Genomic DNA, 14,710 nt, shown 5'->3' with positions numbered 1-14,710 from the left:
TGGAGAGAGGAGAAGTTGAAAATATAGAAGTTCCATCTCAGATTTTTCCTGGTGTTTGTGAAAAAATGGCCCTAGGAGGTTCACTGAGAAGGGAACTTTGCAGCAGGCTGAGGGACGAAATGCCCTAGCAGCAGAAACAGTGTTATTTGGTCTGCAAACCCCTTATACATGCCCTGGTATAGCAGTGTAGTAGAATATATGTTTTCAAGCATAAAAACAAGTGGGATTTGAAACAGTGGATTTTCTCTCTGGCCAGCTATTGACTATGTGAAGACCCCTTACAAATATGGGTAGTATTTCAAGAAAAATTTTCATGATGTCTTTGTTGTGAGTGATGTTGGCCCAATGGGAGTGTGTCCTCATTCTGAGAAGGTTTGAAACCATACACACTTATCTGCTCTTTTACAATTCCCAACAGGTCTCTACTTTCCTCCTTTTTAAAACACATTTTGCATACTTGTATGAAGATAAACCCATTATCCAATGGATTGCCTTAAAATGTTTCCCTGTTTCTACTCCGTGTGTCTCCTCACCAAGCATGACACCTGTGTCAGCACAAGGAAGACAAGGAAAAAGGAGAGAAATAGAGAAAATCTTGTGACTTGCACAAGATTTCTCAATCAGCAGTGAAAAAGCTCACTCCCACATTAATGTGCTCAATAATATTCTTTTCTTCAGCGTCATTGACAAACCTGACAGGAAAAGAAGGACTGAAGGTAGGAAGAATGGCTGGATCATTTCATTTGAAATTCCCTTAGTTTCCCAAGCAGTGTTTGGAACCTGAAATCGCCAGAGGCAAACAAGCAGAAAAGCTTCTTCCTGTTTTAACTATTCCTCCCCTTTTTTGCCCACCTCCTCCTCTATCTACCCCTCCACTGTCTCAAAAAATTGAATATTATTTTCAAACATGGATGGCAAAGGAGCCCATATAATTCTGAGTGAGTGAATAGGTTACATTGGACACATTAAGATTAGGTATTTAAAACCGCAAGGACCTTGCAAATAAAATTAAGAAATATTTTGAAAGAATAGCTAAAACAGGCAGCTGAAATAGCTTGGTTAGCAGAGGATAGACTGGGGAACTAGAGATAGATCCCTGGCTCAATCCTAGGTTCAGAAGTTGTGTCTAGTTTTCCAGAATATGATCCCCTTTATTATAGGACAGTTGCCTCCCAAGGCTTGGGATTCTAATAGAACTGAGTATAGCACAGTAATACCTGCAAAAACAAAAATCTGTGTAAGAAAAACTCAAATATTTTCCATTAAAAAGAGTGATAGAAAAGTGGTAAGACTGTACACCGTCAAAGGCAGAAAACTTGAGAGACCAACAAAAACAAGGCAGTCCCATCAAGTCCAGCTCTCATAGTTTCACTCTACATCTATCCAACAGAGGACTATGTGAAAAAAGTTACATTAACATCTATATCATCTCTCACTAGAATTTGTGCTAATTTTTTCAATTCCAGTCAAGTCGTACACATACATATTTTTATAATCCTCTCTTTTGTTTACATACTCCTTAGGTCTTCTATGAAGTGTTAAGTGACATTTTCCATCTGTTATTTTTCTTATCTTTAACTGACAACAGCTAAAAATCTGTTTGAAATAATAGTTTAAAAAAAAAAAACCTATTGCTGTCATGTTAATTCCAAATAGGACAGAGTTTAACTGCCCCATAGGGTTTCCAAGACACAGCTGGTAGATTCAAAATGCTAAACTTTTTGGTTGGCAGCAAGCAATGGTGTGTCCTCTGCACATTGTAGGTTGTTAATGAGTCTTCCTCCAATCCTAATACTGCATTCTTCTTCATATATTCCAGCTTCTCATATTATTTGCTTATCTTAAAGACTGAATAAGTATGGTGAGAGGATACAACCCTGACACACAGGTTTCCTGACTTTAAACCACACAGTATTCCCCTGTCCTATTCAAATGAATGCCTTAGTCTATGTACAGGTTTCTCATGAGCACAATTAACTGTTTTGGATTTCCTATTCCTCACAGTGTTATTCATAATTTGTTACGATCCACTCAGTCAAATGACGGTGTATAGTCAATGAAACACAGGTGAACACCTTTCTGGTATTCTCTACTTTCATCCAAGATCTATCTGACATCAGCAATGATACCCCTGGTTCCATGTGTTCTTCTGAATCTGGCTTGAACTTCCGGGAGTTCCCTGTTGATGTGCAGCTGCAACCATTTTTGATCGATCTTCAACAAAATATTACTTGTGTGTTGTATTAATGATATTGTTCCATAATTTCTGCATTCTGTTGTATCACCTTTTTCATGGATTGAATTGTGTCCCCCAATAATATGTGTCAAATTGGTTAGGTCATGATTCCCAGTAGTGTGTGGATGTCCTCCATTCTTGTGTTTATAATTTTATGTTAAAGAGGATTAGGATGGAATTGTAATACCCTTAATAAAGTCACAACCCTGATCCAATAGAAAGAGCCTTTCCTTGGGGTCTGGCCTCTTTCACCACCTTTTATCTTACAAGGGATGAAAGGAAATGGAAGCAAGTAGAGATGGAGGTGGCAGGAGGGCAGGGGGAGGACTCACACCACGAAGAAAGCAGTGCCAGGAGCAAGGTGTGTCTTTTGGACCCAGGGTTCCTGCATGCAGAAGCTCCTAATCCAGGAGAAGAGTGATGACAAGGACCTTCTTCTAGAGCCGACAGAGAGAGAAAGCTTTCCACTGGACCTGATGTCGTGAACTTGGACTTGTAGCCCACTAGACTGTGAGAGAATAAATTTCTCTTTGTGAAAGCCATCTGCTTGTAGTATTTCTGTTATAGCACTATGTGATGAATAAAACACCTTTTTCTGGAGTGCACACAAATTTGGACCTCTTCCAGTCAGCTGGCTATGTAGCTGCCTTCCAAATTTCTTGGCATAGATGAGTTAGCACCTCCAGTACTGCATCCATTTGTTGAAACGTCTCTGTTGGTATTTCGTCAATATCTACAGCCTTGATTTTTTCCAATGACTTCAGTGCAGCTCGGATCTCTTCCTTCAGTACCATCAGTTCTTGATCATATGCTACCTCCAGGAATGGTTTAACGTCAACAAATTCTTTTTGATTGTTCCTGCACCATTTAATATTTTGCTCATAGAATCCTTCAATATTACAACTTGAGCTTTCAATTTTTTCTTCAGTCCTGTCAACTTGAAAAATGCCAAGTGTGTGGGGGACATCTAGCTCAACTAGCATAACATAGTTTATAAAGAAAATATTCTAGTTTCCCCTTTGGTAAGTAATGTCTGGGGTCATAAAGGCCTGTAAGCAGCCATCTAGGCTACCCCATGGGTATCACCCCTTCAGGAGCAAGGAAGAATGAAGAAAACTAAAGACACAAGGGAAAGATTAGTCCAAAGGACTAATGGACCTCAACTACCATGGCCTTCACCAGACTGATTCCAGTATAACTAGATGGTGCCCGGCTACCAGCACTGACTGCTCTGACAGGGATCACAATAGAGGGTCCCAGACAGAGCTGGAGAAAAATGTAGAAGAAAATTCTAACTCAAAAAGAAACACCAGACTTGCTGGCCTGACAGAGACTGGAGAAAACCTGAGAGTATGGTCCACAGACACCCTTTCAACTCAGTAATGAGGTCATCCCTGAGGTTCACCCTTCAGCCAAAGCTTTAACAGGCCTATGGAACAAAGCAAGACTAAAGGGGCACATCAGCCCTGGGGCAGGGACTGGAAGGCAGGAAGGAACAGAAAAGCTGGTAATAGGCAATCCAGGGTTGAGAAGGGAGAGTGTTGGCATGTGGTGGGGTTATTAACCAGTGTCATAGAACAACGTGTGTACTAACTGTTTGGTGAGAAACTAGTTTGTTCTTAAGCCTTCATTTAAAGTACAATACACAAAGAAAAAAAAATTTTTTTTAAGTGCCGAGTGTGTTCTCTTTTGTTTTTCTAACTCCAGGCCTCTTTGCACATTTCATCATAATACTTTACTTTGTCTTCTGGAGCCACATTTTGAAATCTTCTCTTCAGCTCTTTTACTTCATTATTTCTTCCATTCGCTTAAGCTATTGTATGTTTAAGAACATGTTCTTCTGACATCCATTGTGGCCTTTACTTTCATATCTTTTTAAGAAAGCCTCTTGCTTTCTTTGTATATGATATCTTTGATGTCATTCCACAACTTCTCTGGTTTTTGGTCTTTAGTCTTCAGGTATGTCAAATCTGTTCTTGAAATGGTCCATCATATATCTGTCAGTTTGTCTTACTGTGATGACTCGTATGTTGCTGTGATATTGGAAGCTTTGTCACCAGCATTTTAAGTACCAGCAGAGTCACTGGACAGGTTTCAGCTGAGCTACCAGCCTGGGAGAGACTTAGAAGAAAGATTTGGCAGTCTACTTCTGCAAAAAGTGACTAGTGAAAACCTTATGAATAGCAAAATATTATTATACATATTGTGCCAGAAGATGAACCCCTCAGGTTGGAAGGCACTAAAAATACGACTGGGGAAGAGCTACCTCCTTGAAGTACCGTCGACCTTAATGATGTGAATGGAATCAAGTTTTCAGATCCTTCATTAGCTGATGTGTTACTACTTAAAATGAGAAGAAAAGGCTGCAAACATCCATGAATAATTGGAATGTGAAATGTACAAAGTATGAATTTAGGAAAATTGGAAGACATCAAAAAATGAAATGAAACCCATGAAGATCAATATCCTAGTCATTCGCGAGCTGAAATGGACTGGTATTGGACATTTTGAATCATGCAATCCTGTGGTCCACTATGCTGGGAATGACAAATTGAAGAAGAATGACATTGCCTTCATTGTCTAAAAGAATACTTCAAGATCTATCCTGAAGTACAGTGCTGTCAGTGACAGGATAACATCCACATGCCTACAAGGAAGACCAGTTAATACGACTATTATTCAAATCTGCACACAAACTGCTAATGCCAAAGATGAAGAAATTGAGGATTTTTACCAACTTTTGCAGTCTGACACTGATCAAACACGCAGTCAAGATGCATTGATAATTACTGGTGATCAGAATGCAAAAGTTGGAAACAAGGAAACATTGGTCATTGGAAAATATGGCCTTGGTTGTAGAAACGGTGCTAGAGATGTGTGTTAGAATTTTGCAAGACCAGCAACTTCTTCATTGCCAGTACATATTTTCAACAACATAAATGAAACTATACACATGGATCTCACCAGATGGAGTACACAGGAATCAAATAGACTACATCTGTGCAAAGTGACGACGGTTAAGCTCAATATCATCAGTCAGAATAAGGCCAGGGGCCGACTGTAGAACAGACCATCAATTGCTCATATGTAAGTTCAAGATAAAGTTGAAGAAAATTGGAACAAGTCTACAAGGGCCAAAGCACAGCTCATGCATAAACATAGGCATACATAAACATATGATCTGGCCATTGTGCTCCTAGGTATTTACCCAAATGAAGTAAAACTTAAGTCCACCAAAAATCAGCCACAAATGTTTAGAGCAGCTTTACTGATAACTGCCAAAAATTGGAAACAATCAAGATATCCTTCAATAGATGAATAAAGAAGCTGTGGCACAGTCATATAATGGAGTATTATTCAGCAATAAAAATAAATAAGCTTTCATGCCATGAAATGCTGTGGAAAAAAAAATTGTTTTTGCTGTGGAGGAAACTTAAATATATACTGCTAAGTGACTGAAGCTAGTCTGAAAAAGCTACATATTGTATGATTTCAAATATAAGACATCCTGGAAAAGGCAAGATTTTAGATAGTAAAAAGATCAGCGGCTGCCAGGAATTCAGGGGACATTGGGAGGGATGAACACGCGGAGCACAAAGCTTTTTTAGGACAGTGAAACTATTCTGAATGAAACTGTAATGGTGGACACTTGACATTACACATACTGCTTTTACAGCATCAAACAGCCAATAAAGCACCCAGCATTTACACACACATACATATACACACAGACATATACACATCCCCACCAGTTTTGTGTGTGACACTCTCATTTTCTCCTTAAGAACCTACCACACACCATTTCTTGTTCTTATTGTGCAAATCTCGTGATCCAAATGAAAGAACAACTCTGACAGAAAAATATTCTGCCAATTTCAAAAAAGACTCAATGTTATTTTTTGAATATTGGAAAAGGCTCATATATGTGCAAACCATGATGAGAAAAGGCTAACAGGCACTAGAAATCTGGTACCAGGAAATCAATTTTTTTCCTTTTTTGTGGTCTTCTTATGTTGTTCAAAGAACTGCATTTTAACCCTGACAAATCTCAGGGTTCTAGAAGAGTCTTGGAGCAAGCTTGTCTGTTTTCCATAAGTATGCCGAATGAATTTCTAATCCCCAAATCTCAAGGTATATTTTTCAGTCTTTATCCACCCTCCACATGCCTGTGCTTACTGATCATTCACAAATCCAAGACTGCAGACCAGAGTACTACTCTGAGTTCACTGTGTAATATTCTCACAGGTGTGTTCCAACATATCTTGAATTCCCTATGAGCTTATCTTCTCCCTCTTGCAGGCTTCTTCTCATGACCCTCCAGTCCCAATTTTTCAAAACTCCCTTTTCTGAACCTCCTACTATTTGGAAATGACTTTAAAAAATTTTTTTTAATGAATAAATGCTTCACTCAGTATTGTTCTTTAAGTCCTGTCCATTTACCTTCTATGTTACTCTTATAATTCACCTTTCTCTAAATCTTGCAGCTGCTGTTTCATTCATGCCTTATGAATTCCTCTTCTGTACTCTTTGTAGAGCCCCTGAGTTACCTGATATCTCGAGTAGAAGAGAAAAGACCCATAGAAGGAAATGCAGAGCTCATCACTATATGGCTTTCTTCTGCCATTGCCTTCCTCCATCAAGTTCGGCTGTTACATTTTGATCCAGCAAATGGAAAATACAGTGAAAATGTTTAGGCAGCCAAAGGGTTAATTTCTCTAGCTTTGTGCCTTAGGTTAGGACAACCATAGTGGAAATCAAAAGAGCTGAAAATGAGGACTTTATTCTTTGTCACCCACAACAGAGGACAGAGACTTTTAACAACTCAGGATTGTAAAAAAACCACCATGGAAACCTCATGTGGCTATTTACCCAACACATGTTTCCAGTCCTCTGCCTCCACTTTCAAACCCTATAAAGAATCAGTATCCTCCACTGGCTCCTGAGCACCTCCTGCCTAAAGCAGCTGCTGATGCCTCTTAACACTGAGCAACACTACTGCAATGCTCAAGGAGCGTGAATGTCAGGAAATAACACTCAGCTTTTTTTTTTTTTTTTTTCTAGATAAAAGTTAGCCAGCAGCACTTCAGGAATGAGGTGTATGTAGCTCAGTGGTAGAGCACATGCTTTGCATTTTTGAGGCCCTGGCTTCGATCCTCCACACTGCTACCCTTTTTCTCTGCTTCAACATTATTTAAACCCAATCTTGAAGGAATACAAATTCACTTTTACTAATATTTTCCATTCAATTCCTGTGCATATAAACAGCAAAAACATAGCCCAGTGGACTTCCTTGAATGTTCTTCCATTTCTGTGCTATGAACTCCTGTATCCCTTAAGGTGACTGCAACAGCAGAAAGAAGATGACAAGAAACGGGAGAAAAGAAGAACCAGATGCTAACAAAATCTCTTCAATCATCCCAAACAAAACCTGCACCTTAAGTGCCCATTCTGTACTATTACTAAAGAGACAGAAAGACAGATAAGGGATGGGAAGGTTTGAAAGGGCTTCATACATAGTTTTTTCTTTTTTTTAACTAACTAAAGCACAAAGCCACCTAGAGAGGTTCCTTCTGGGCTACCGACAGATATGCTGATGACTAAATTATTTCCGGGCAAAACTGAGTGCATAGCTTTCCTTCTCTTTGATTCTCTCTCCCTTTATTCCTGACGAGGTGGCCGAGTGGCTAAGGCGACGGATTGCTAACCCATTGTGCATTGCATGCGTGGGTTCAAATCCCATCCTCGTCGTTCCTTCCTTACACACTGTGTTGTGTGAGTGAGATTTGGAGCCCTGAGGACACAGCAGTTTTTTGCTAATGAAAAGTGGGCAGTTCATATCCACCAGTGACACCTTGGAAACCCTATGGGACAGTTCAACTCCATCCTATACTTTTGCTGAGAGTCAGGATCATCTCAATAGCAACGGGTTTTTTTTTTTTTTTGTCTTTGACTTCCAACAGGTGTGCTGCATCTCCTAAGCAGTGAAATACAGCTTTGGACTTTCATCTTCCATTTGGCCAAGCACAGATTCTCCAGACAGACATCGCTTTTCTCTTGCGCTTCACAACTTCACTCTATTTGGCTTGGAGCCCTGATATTGTCTCAGACAAACTTACAGGTAGCAGGCAAAAGCCATGAGAGATAAGAAGCCTCCATAAAGCAATGGGAATCCATATTTGGAGTTGTTTTCCCAGGAAAAACCAGTTGTCATCAAGTTGATTCTGACTCATAGCAACCTCATGTGTGTCAGGGTAGAACTGTCCTTTCTAGGGTTTTCAATGCTAGTAGATCACCAGGTACCTCTGGATAACTGGAACCTCCAATCTTTCAGTTAGCAGCAATGAAGCGTTAACGATTTAAGTCCACCTAGGGATTCCTTTCCCAAGGAAAATCCAAAATCCAACTGCCCCATAGTATTTCTAGAGAGTGGCTGTTGGTTTGGAACTGCCAACCTTCTGCTTCACAGCTAACCTTTTCACCACTGACATCAGCAGGACTCCTTCCAGGAGCTGTTAAACTCTAGAACACTGAGGTCTCAGCCAGGGGCATACATAAAAACCAAAAAACCTCACTGCCGTGAAGTCAATTCTGACTCTTAGTGACTGTATAGGGTTTCCAAGTCTATAATTCTACAGAAGCATACTGTCACATATTTCTTCTGTGGAGCCCCTGGTGGTTTGAAACCGCCACCATTTTGGTGTGCCATTGACCTCCTTAACCACTATAATTGTCATCTTGAATGCAAGCAGCTTCAGCTTTCAACTCCAGATTAGTTGCTCCTTCTCTGCACAGTTTTCCTGGTATTAGGAATTTTCCAACCATCAAACCAGGATCCAGCACCTTCACTACTTCTGGCTATCAGAGCCACAGTGGATAATTCTCGGGCAAGAACACAGAAGAATCTGAAAAGTTGGCTTAGAAAACTTAGACAAAGATGGAACCAAAGATATATCCTAACTGAAAAAACAGTAAGTATATAGTGTCATGGACAATCAATGTTGTAGCAAACCCTGGAGTCCAAAACCCTGGTTGGGAAATCTAGCAGTGGCTTTGTCTTGTGAAGCTGAAGCTATGGTTCTATGAACCACAAAGAAGCATGAGGGAGGCATGTTGGGGGATGAGTAAGAACTGCATGCATATTAATCTTTTGTAACAGCCCACTAGTGCTCCTGGACAGGCGTTCAAACCTCAGCCATCACAGAGGCTAAAAGAATAGAAGCTTCAGCCTCTTGCCAAAATTCGTGGTGTCAGTCAACCCACATATGAGTTTTAGGAGGTAATCCTTAATCTTTGTGTCTTCTCTTGCTTTTAGTTTTCATTCTGATATTTTCTCCCTGTGAGAAGTTTGTATCTTCCTGAATATTGGAGCATGTTATATATCAACTCTTCATTTCCTCCCCATCACTAGTCTTTTCCCCTATCCTAACCTCCCTTGAATAACTGACTGAGGCTTGGTTGGTGCTGGGAAGCAGCTGACATGGGTGCTCAGAGGTGGAAAGTTTTGGTTCCCAAACCTGGGGAACTGCCTGAGAACTTTGTGAATATATGTATTCCTGATTCCACCTCTATACATAGTAAATGGACTGAGAACCACTGGATAGGTAGAGGATGGGATCTATATCACTGAAAAGTCTCCACAGATGTTTCCATTTTTCAGCCATGTTTGAGAAATGCTAGCTTAAGAAGTGGTGCTGGGGAAACTGGAGTGAACTGAGCTGCTGGGAAATTTTTACTAGGAGGAAGCACTGGAGACAGGATAAAAGGGGGCTGGGAAAGTGAAGGTAAAGGTGACACATTATGTGATGAAAAAAATGAAGGGGAACATAGGAGGAAGGAGGGGGGTGTGGGTGTGGAAGAACTAGAAGAGAAGGTAAAAGAAGGTTTGGAACTAGGTCTTTAGGATGCACAGAATTTGAATGGCCCAGGATGTAGTTAGAGCCTGACTGGGTTGCCTATTTCTCTTCCGTACTGTCGACAATGCAGGAAGTCAGAAAGTTCCCTTCCTCTTAAGGAAAATGGACTAAGGGTGTTTTTCCCATAGGAAGATGCATCTCTTCTTGCACAGAACTTAACAGCTCTTTCCATCTCTGGAAATAGTTTTCAAAACTGTGGATGCTGGAAGACTTAAGGTTTCCTTAGAAATGCCTTTCCTCTGTGTACCATCCAAACACTTCTTCACCAGTAACAAAGAGCTGGGATCACAGATGTCAGTTGTTGGGGTCACTGATCTCCATGACTGGTGATTGAACCAGTTTTTGCTGACCAAGATTATGTGGGTGAGCCTGGAAGTGCAGGAGAAATGGAAAACAGAAAATCAGAAGGAAAATTTTCTCCTGAACTTGCAGTCTGTCCATTGACACAGGCACAGGTTGGGGGCAGGGGGGGGAGAAGACTTAAAAGAAATTTGTCCAACAGTCGCTTCCCACTCCTCTCTCCATCTGTCTTTTTCTTCCCTACTTGTTAATAATAATGAGATACTGTAGTAAAGGAGAAGAGGCTGTCTATGGCATGGTGGAATGTTGTTGCTTCATGGTCAGCAAATCCTGAGCGAGCACCTTGTTTTACTCCAGTTCCTCCTAACTTTATTGTGTTTAAGCACTCCGGTTGGGAGGGCCAAGGAGTGTCAGGGATCACGGTCCTACTGACTAACCATCAAATAATTTCTCCTTTCCGTGAGTAGAAAAAAAAACACTAGGAAAAGTATTCACAAAGTGAAAAATTGGGAAAGTACAAAAAAAAAATTGCCAGCATTCAGCTATGGGTCTGTGAAGAAAGAAAAGATACATGAACTTGCTGGGGGTTGAACCCTGGGCCCTGAACATGCTAAACACTTGCTCTATTACTGAGCTACAGCCCTTGTCAAGCAGAGTTGTGACAGTACAAAATAATAGTGACTTCTAACATGGTCTGCAGGCATTTTAAAACATATGTTTTCACAAGTCAAAATCCATTATGTTCAACTCTTAGGTTCCTGGATTGGATCTTACCTCATAGTTATGCCAGGGGAAGGAAAAAACTTATTCCAGACCAAATGACTCTGAGATCTTCCAGAAGTCACTGGCTTCTTCAAGGACTCTTTCAACCAACTGAGTGAGTGTCAGTCAGCTGAGTACACCAGGAGAGGGGGTCAAGGGATTGAACATTCTGTTAAGCCTTCTGACTGTGTTCTTGAAAAGTCCTCCTTCTGTGCCTATGAAGCTTGCAGAAAGACACAAAAGACAGTGCAAGGATAAAAAATTGAGTTCTGTTAGTGCTGCGAAAGAATGAAGATCCAGGTGGGGAGATAAGACTAGAGGTTAATTAATTCACAGTATTTGATGAAAATGGGAGCCCTGATGACGCTTTGGTTAAGAGTTATGGCTGCTAACCATAAAAATCACCAGTTTGAATCCACCATCAGCTCATTGGAAACCTTATGGGGTCGGATTGGCTCCGTAGCCACAGGTTAATTAGAGGCAGGAGAAGAGCGACAAGCACAGCCACGGCTCTTGCAAAGGACTTTGTCCAACACCTGGGTTTGGAAACAGGGTTTTGCCTCAGCGATGCTGTGACTCTGATTTTGAGAGAGAAGAAAGATGAATGCTCCTGTCATTAAATGGTATCTTTTAGACCTAATTATTTCCTTAAAGAGGAAAGCACAAAAGAAGTGCTTTATAGCATGGACACAACTTTCAAAACAAATTTGCTCTTCATAAACTTTCCCTGTGCCTGGGGAAAACCTCAAACTCCTGATGTGGTGCGACTGTTAATCTTGATATGACGGAGAAAATCCAAATCTTCTTAGATGGAAGGGACAGGTGTCCGGAATCTATAGATTAAGTTACTGCTGGATCCGAAAGACACCTGTCTGGGAATTTCAGTGCGAGGAGGAGTGCAAGTGAGGAAGGGAGTGAATAAGATAGAGTGGTGGGTTTATGGGAGGAGAAAGGAGTACGCTGAGCAGAAGAGAGAAACAGCAGCAGAGCAGTAGATGGCAGACAGAAGAGAATAGGGTTGGAGAAGGGTCTCTAAGAAGGGATAGCATACGGACCATCATAGAGGTAGAAACGGACCAAGTTCATGTCTTTAGTATGCTTCCTGCAGACCCTCTGTAAGGGAAAGGCTAAAGTAAGTGCTTTCAAAGCCTATGACTCGCAAACAGATAAGAATCATTTTGCCCAAAATTTTGTGACTGAGAGTGCGTCGCTGCTCTTTCCATCACTGAGCATTTTGGAAAGCGCCTGTGTGTTTGAACGTTTGTGGAATAGCAGCAGTTGATACTGGAGGCTGTGTGAAAAGCCACAGGGAGGCCAAGATGTCTGGATCCTGGTGGCAGCACAGCAAAGTCCTGGCTTGGAAGCAGAATCCCAGGATGGTTTTGAGATAGAATATCTTATTTACAACAACTTAGTTTTAGTGTGTTTGAGCTGAAAATTCAAGGGAAAGAATGAGAAAGAAAGGTCAAGAGTAACCAACCATTTTTGGTTTGAATAGACTCTTACTGAATCCATCAAACTCCTGGAGATCTCGGTGCACCAGGCCTCTAATCTGAGGATCTAGGATTCACGACCCTTTCTGCTGTAGCTGCATTTAGTTTTCCCATGATTCTTTCCAACTCATACACAAAACTGACCCCAACTTTCTCGAGGAGCAGCTCTGGTAATATCCACATTGCATTTTACTATTCACATAGTCTCTTTTCTCAAAGGGAATCTGAAGAGTGAGATTTCAAATGTGGAAAGTCTGATCTGCAAATCATTTGAGAGTTATTCATTCAATGCAAACAGCAATCTTCTGCTCTGCCCTACTGTCAATAAATGAGCAAAATAGTGACTTAATGAATAATGAGGATGGCACCGTGTTGAGAGGTCAAGGTTGATGACGGAACTTCAATTTGGAAATTTTTAGAAAGATCCTCAGGTCTCTGGATTGTGGAGATGCTAGGTCATTTCACTTTGGGAACGGAGCATTGGTCTTACCGCTTTTTGCTAGGTCGTTTTCTTTTTCTTTGGGGGCTTTGGATAGGATTGGAAAGGGGAGAGAAGGAGTTTGATTTGGAACTTAATATACTTGAGATACTTATGAATTTAAGGTGCAAATTCACATTAATGTTTTATACATACAGTGATTCCTGAGACTAGAATGTTACAAAAATCTCTCACCTGGAGATCTGTCTAAAGCATGTGGCCTTAGAGGAATGGGTCTCTGTGCAGAGGTAGAGTGAGCCCTGAAGAAAGTCTATTATAATTTGAAGATTTGGAGCTCATTAAAGGTATTCATTGAAAACAGAATAAGCTTTGCCTCTGGAGTGATCTTGAACTCTGGAGTTCTTCCTGGAATTTCTTAGAAGACCTAAGAAGCAGCAATGTCCAGGTGAGATGACTTGTATCTCTTCTTTCCCAATTTCTGCCCCAATAAGAATCTTCTCCACAATCACAGGAATTGCACGAAGTCCCCTTATAACTTGGGAGGACTTCATTTCTCTAACGGAACTTGCCTTCCAGCTGACCTAGAAGGCAGCTCATCAGAGCAATGCAATGTGAGAGCTGTAAAGAGAAGCAAAGATCTCCTTGAAAGCCACCATTAGACAGACTTCAGACACAAAGATACGCAGTCACTTGAGTATGGGCAGAATGATAGAGCAGGGGTTAATTAGGCTTTCACTCTTGTGAAGCACAATTAGGATACTTTGGGGGTAACTTTAAAGTTATTGGTTGATATTGTGGCTAGTGAAACCTGGGCTCCAAATATACTCTTTCTTGTATGTTTTTGATATGGAGGAATGCAGGGGTGTGTTCTTGTTAAATCAAGATGTACTTGAAAGTCTCTAAAGGGAATTCTATGTATTTGTGAGAAGATCCAATCTATTGCATACAGTAGACTTTGAACATCTCAAAGGAAGAACTCTGGTAAGAATTCTTAAACTACAGGATTTCATGAGATATTAAAGTTGAACTTAGTTGAAGAAACATACATATGTTCCCTGCATTCTTTTCAGGAAACCCAAAACATTTACATTGTGTATGTAATCCACATAAATCCTGGGAAGAATGGAAGCCAATGTGTTTTGGAAGGATTCTCAGTAGTGAAGGTATTTAAAAATGTTTTGAAGATAAAGAGTTATATATTATGTCCTGCGTTTTACAGACTACATGATCGACCATCCATATAGAACCTTTGGCAGAAGAACCATAACCATCACATCATGGGTTAGTTTCCAAAAGTCAAATAAGGTTCTTGCTATGATTCGTACAAATTGAAAGAGAAGGGGACCAGGAAAAAAAGAAGATGAGTAACCACGAAGGGCCTGGAATTGATGGAGAAGATAAGGTATCCATACAAAGTAAAGAGAAAGGGACATAGTGACAACTTGCGATTCAAAGTTTCTTGCAATTTGGGTAAGATTCACTAATGCCTTGAAGAAAAGACATAAAAACCCATTGAAATCTTGAAAAGTCAATACAAAAAAGTAATAAATTAAGAGGATCATTAGTG

At 40.5% G+C, this 14,710-nt stretch overlaps 1 non-coding gene across 1 annotated transcript; it reads left to right on the top strand.

Moving 5' to 3' along the window:
- The first annotated feature begins 7,902 nt into the window (after window positions 1-7,902).
- Window positions 7,903-7,984, top strand: TRNAS-GCU (transfer RNA serine (anticodon GCU)). The gene has a single exon. It is a non-coding gene; the product is annotated as a tRNA-Ser (tRNA).
- Window positions 7,985-14,710: the final 6,726 nt, after the last annotated feature.

The sequence above is a fragment of the Elephas maximus genome, chromosome 1, assembly GCF_024166365.1.
Source record: "Elephas maximus indicus isolate mEleMax1 chromosome 1, mEleMax1 primary haplotype, whole genome shotgun sequence".
Classification (NCBI taxonomy): Eukaryota; Metazoa; Chordata; class Mammalia; order Proboscidea; family Elephantidae; genus Elephas; species Elephas maximus.
Note: the sequence above shows the minus strand (reverse complement) of the source record. Positions and strands in the feature narration are given on the sequence as shown.